The sequence below is a fragment of the Haliaeetus leucocephalus genome, unplaced genomic scaffold (assembly GCF_000737465.1).
Source record: "Haliaeetus leucocephalus isolate CR32 unplaced genomic scaffold, Haliaeetus_leucocephalus-4.0 Scaffold668, whole genome shotgun sequence".
Classification (NCBI taxonomy): Eukaryota; Metazoa; Chordata; class Aves; order Accipitriformes; family Accipitridae; genus Haliaeetus; species Haliaeetus leucocephalus.
In genome coordinates, this window is record NW_010973104.1 from 804,608 (window position 1) to 810,607 (window position 6,000).

The following is a 6,000-nucleotide window of genomic DNA, read 5'->3' on the forward strand; positions in this document are numbered from 1 at the left end:
GAGGCCTGGCTGTCTGAAACCTCTTCAATAGATCCGTAGTCTGGACTTGAACCCTGCCCTCTCACCTCGGGGTCCCATATTTCTTCCCCCCGCTCCCCCCTCCCGCGTCTCCGGCGGCGGCGAAGGGCCGCGAGTGACCCCCGGCCACCGCCAGCGAGGGGCTGGGGGGGGAAGCCGTGAGGGAGAGGCGAGCCGGGGGGGAGAAGGGTCCCCGACTTCCTCCCAGGTAATTAAAGGGACTGTTTTCAAGGTTGCATGGGCAAAAGACAATTCGGCCTAATGAAGCATCGATCGGCCGGCACTGGGGTAGACAGGAGCTGACATTCACTCAGAGGTACCTCCAGCCGATGTAAAACACTGCACCGGGAATCATCCTCACTGTTCGTCATTGCCCGTGACCTGCCTCGGGAAAGACGGAGCTCGCTTTAAATGGATATTCGTTCCGTAATGACGCAAACTTGCGTGCTGGGCGGTATAAAATTATTAATTAGAGGCACAAATTATTTTTGTGGTGGGGGGGGTTTTGTTTGTTTTTTCTTTCTTGGGATAAACGTTCTTCGTCGCTCACATTATAACCCCGCCAATCAGCGCTGACGGTGCTGAATGCATGAGGTCAGTTATGGAGATGCAGGAAATTACTGGGGATTGGCAGGGACGTTTTTGTCAATTTGTAAGCAAAACCCTGTGTTATTGCCAGGTTTTCATCTTTTCATCACTGTCAGCCTGTGCCGGCACTAGATACCTAAAAGCAAAATCATCTCAGAGGCTGCTGGAAAATTAACGGGGGAAGATTAAAAATATATTTAAAATATTTTCGTGTAAAACAGAAATAGGAAACAGGTACTTACATAAAAAAAATTAAGCCAATTAAGCCCCCTGGAAGTGCTGACACATAAAGCTCGCCACTCACCCTAACCAGGCATCTGCTCCCTCGCTCGGAAGCCGAGCAGCTCGACAGCATCGCGCTCCCTGGGCTCCCAAACCTGCCCTCGCCTCACCCAGCCCCTTTCTTCTGTCCCAAATGTTTGCATTTGTAGGACGTCTGAATGGTAATAAAAGGGCCAGGAAATGATAGTTGTGCCAAGTAAATTGGGGTGAATGCTGGGGGAGGGGAGCGCGGATCGATTGTGAAACAACTTGTGCATTATCTGGGAAGGATTTGCTCACGGTCCTGCGCTGCTCCGTGTTACAAGAGGCCCCGCACTCAACAATAGCGTGTCCCCTCGGAGCAGGAAACACAAAGGGAATTTGCTCTGATTCAATCCACACAGTGAGGCCCCTCTGGGGCTAAAGAGGGTCACTTTTTCCCTGGCGAAAAAAAAAAAAAAAAAATTCCCCCCCCCCCCAACTAACACACACACACACGCATGCACGCACACACACGATCTAGTTGGAAAAAGCAGCCCGCCTCCACTTGACGAGATGCTTAAAAATCACGAGCCTTCTCTCTCATTTTTTCCATTCAGACTTTAGAATTTATCAGAATTTACTTGCAGAAAAATTTAAATAAGTAGAATGTGATCAAAGAACGCCAAAACGGCCTCTTCCTTTTATTCCATTTACTTGTATAACAAGTGCCTTTACTAGGGGACTGCTGCAACATTGGCCCCTAATAACAAAGGAGGTGACAGTTGGGGCACAGAACTGTAAACTGAATTTTAAAAGACACACGAGAGCCTAGATATCAGGGTTCTGCTGTAGTCAAATATATTTGTTTTCTAATACTTTGCCTTTTTTGTTCAAAACAGCAGTTAGCGTTCTCCTTCTAATCCCAAATTCTTTCATCGAGAACAGGTCAGTAAAGAAAAGCAGTAATTGTGTGCAACACCTGCTGAAATTAAAAAAAAAAAAAAAGTTTTTCCTAAAAATCGCTAAAATGTAGCTCAGCAGATTCTATCTGCATTAATTTGGCTGAACAACAAGATATTGCTGGGGACAAACTCTGAATAAAGCGGTCCCGAGTTCCCAGAATTGGCACAGCTCAGCCTAAACAATGGCTGCTTCCTATTCACCTTAACCCAGCTTTTCAAAAGAACATCCCCAGAAACACAAAGCATCAGCGGGAAATGGCAATTTTATGAATCCTAATCAATCAAAGGGCTTATTAACTCAATGTGAAGCCAGATTAAAATCTTTAATTATAAATCGTGCTAAAAGGAAAAACAAAATGTACTTATGGTACATTGAAAATTCCGGATATTAACATAGTTGCCATTATCTCTCTCAATATTAAATTTCCCCTCCCTGCCCTGCAACATGCTCACCTTTTTCTGTTCCTAAAGAACAGAACTGTAGAGCAAACTCATTTTTCTCCTTCCCAGGCTTATTAAAATGTATTCTTTCTCCCCGCACACTCGGGTTTGCAGGGGAGCGGGGCTGGGGGGGGCGCGGGAAACCCCATTCCAGCCGTGCAGGCGGCGGCGAGGGGGAGCGGTTGTTTATTAAGTGGGCCAAGTCGGAGTTACAGATTATTTTTTTTGGGCCACAATCAAATGTGAAGCATTTCTGCTAATGAAAACGGCATGCATGTCTGTGCAAGCGCGGGTGATTGGCAGGGCTGCAGATTGCTAGCCACAGGAAGGGCCCTTGCTGCAAGCGCCGGTGTGAGCGGGGCTATGGGTGCTTTTTTATCAGGCAGACATTTGGGAAATGACCACGGCAAATGTAATCACAGTTGGACGGGCGGGTGGGGGCGGGGGCGAGGGAGAGCAGAGAATGAGATTCGCATGTTTTATTTATTTGTTCAAAGTCACGGTCATCCCATTGTGTGTCCCTCTCCGTGCCTGTCATCTCCGGCCCCTCCAGCCCACCCCCTGCCCCAGCCCCATTGTCAGCACCCGAGGCAGGGCGCAGCTCGGGTTTATCATAAAACACACCTAACTTCTCCAAAGCACGGCGTTTGGCCGGAAAAGGGCTTATTTTCTGTTTGGAATCTTAGCGTTGTCAAAACAGGCTCTAACTATGTTGTTAAGAGAGACGTTTCCTGCGCAATCGCTGCGCTGCCTCTTTAGCAGGTTACTTGCCACACGTCCCTGGCCTCATGCGCCTTCCCCTCCGTGGTATACTGGGTTTGCATCTGAAATCGAAGATCTTTTTCTTTTGCACAAAATGAATTTTTCAAAGGAGAGTGAAATTTCCCCTGGAAAAAGAGACTACAGGACACGCTCAGGCTGTGATTCTAGGTCACTTCGGTTTTTTTATACAGAATTCCTATTTTCCTTGCTACTCCTTTTCTCTTAATGCATTGCTTCCCTGGGATTTATTTCTTCAGCACTCCCAAAACGAAGAGCACCTTTTCTGACTTGGGATTTTTCAGATTTGCTGTTAGTTTTGCAACCACAACTGAAACCCTGAAACATGTTTCCCTTCTGTAAAACTTAAGGAAAACACAGCTGGCTAATCTGAAATGTAGATTTAATTTAAAAAAAAACAGGAACTTATTTTTGTATTTTACAAACGGCTGGTTGGCTCCAAAACACTTGCAAAAGCCAATTTCACACCTTAGAGAAGGGAATCGCCTTCTCTGCTCTCTAATTGCTGCCTGACAGTTCTGCACTCTGTCCTGAATTTCCACTGCCGTCCACAGACACCAGAGATTCCCTGCCCGGCTATTTTCAAACCCGCTCTGGAACAGGCAGGGGCCGTGCCTGCATGTGCTCATCGAGGTCCTCGCGTTCCTCGGGCAGGGTAAATAATTTGTAATACTGCTTTTCAAAATACGAACACCACCTGTCTGTAAATCGTGCCCAGCAACACATTAATGGAAGAGCTTGGGAACACGGACAAGACAATTTTAAAAATATAATCCATCTGGTACCGAATCTTTCTGTGCTGAATATGCATTTCTCAGATTTTGGGCTTTTTTCCCCACAAATACACCCTTGCACATACACTTTGCATATCTGTTCTTGAACTGAATACTTATGCTATATACTATATAGACAGAATACAGAGTACCAGATTATTTTTTGCAGATAAATGCTACATATACTTCTTGGCTGAAAACACTAACGCACAAACATTTATAGAACTCCTTTAAGACCTTAAATGCCGCGTAACAGCGATATTCCTTTGAAGATGATCATTAGACCTCATAAACAGGATACTGGAGGCACAGATCTTGTCCTCTTCAGCTCTTGCGACTGCCTTTCAGTAAATTCAGAAAAGATCCTTTGTGCCTAACTCGGTTTTCATTTCATTGCTTTTAAATTTGTTCAGCTTGACTTTTGACACTTTAGAGGCTTAGCCTTTTTTAAGTACAATAATATAATAAATATTTGTGTTGCCAAAGAAAAACTGAATCTGTTGTTAGTGTTATATAAAGCAGGATCTCTTTTTCATTCGTTTGTTATAAATAATTCACACAACTATGTGCATTTTATAAACATAATATTTAGGAAACTGATACTATCAAACATTTTCAAGACAACACTCAGAAATATATACATATGCACAAAGTGTTTACTACAGTGTATTTGAACTGTAAACAAAAAAATTGTTAATGAAAGCAGAAAAATAAAGATATTTTACGTAAATAATTATGTTAATACAAAGTGTTTTCAGACTTATTTATACAAATTAGTCATCTGAATGACAAAAAGCTTTGACAAACTACAAACACCTATCAAAAATCATATTATTTGGCTCATTTTCCCTTGCAATTTCCATCTTTAGCTTGCCTTGGAAAAAGAAGACAGATTCAGAATCTCCCCTGCTATCTGCAATACAGTAGGAACGAGCCTAGTCAAATGCATTTTTCTTAACTTAGATGTTGAAAAGTGTTTTCGTGGTTTTTTCCATAAAATATTTGAAGAAATTGGAGTTTTTAAAAGTTTAAAAATAAACCAAAACAAATCTATTTTAATCCAAAATTATTTTCCCTAAAATATTTGTGTGCAGCAAGTTTGGTTCAATTAGAGGGGGGGGGGGAAAAATCTTATTTTCAAGTAACAATATAATATGCAGAAAATACCTTCTTATTTTCCAACAGAGAACACTTTGAAATCATTCAGCAAAGAAACGATATATTTAAGGTGAATATGAAAAACACTGTGCAGGAATGACCTAAAGCTCCGCATCTGCATTTTGTGTACTTTTCGCTATCGATCTAATTTTAGGATGTTAAGTATTCCTATTTAGTTACTGCTACTGAAATGACATCTTCTTGCATTGTTAAGAAATTACGGTTTGGAAAAACTTTACCTTATTTATAAATCCAAACCACAAAATTTCAAACAAACTAGTTTTACTATTTTAAACGCCCTTTTAAACGTTTGGGACTTCCTTGCTGTTCAGCTTCGCAGTCCCGCAGCGACTGTACGAATTCCATTATTCCCAAGAACAACAAAACCCCATTTATATTAACAGATGCTTCTACACGCGGTAGCGTGGCCGGAGATAAAAAGGCGCCGCGGCGTCAGTAGTTCCCAATCATTTAATCTGGATTAATCTCGCTCTGCGCTTGCCCCATAAACCTGACTTTTGGGGAACGCGGTGGGCGAGGAGCGGCGTCCTCGGGCTCTCCAGGTGCCCAATTAGACGCGTCTCCGGACCCTGGTTTTCAGCCTCAGTCTCTCTGTTGGGGCAAACCCATTTATCTTTCTCGCTCCCCGGGTGGGAGGGGCTGGGGGGGCCCCCGCTTCGCCTGTTGTCAGCGGGCATCGATCAGCCCCTCCCGGCCGGTGGCGGCGGTGAGGGCAGCTCCCCCAGGAGCCCTTCGGGGCTGGGCCACGTCAGGGGAGGCTCTATTGAGTCATGATCCGAATGACTGCTCATTGAGGGAAACGGGTATTGGCGTCCCCATCAGCCGGAGACACCCTGGGTAACGCTTAAACAAGTCCACTCTGTTAATGTCAGGCCACCGGGGACACGTTTAGCCTCTCTGCTGACCATTAGGCCCTTTGATGGAGTGGACAATAAACTTGACGGGACAGGCCGGACACTGCTCTCGAGCGCGCCTGCGCTGACGGCGCGCCGCTGACGGCGCGCCGCGGCCTGCCC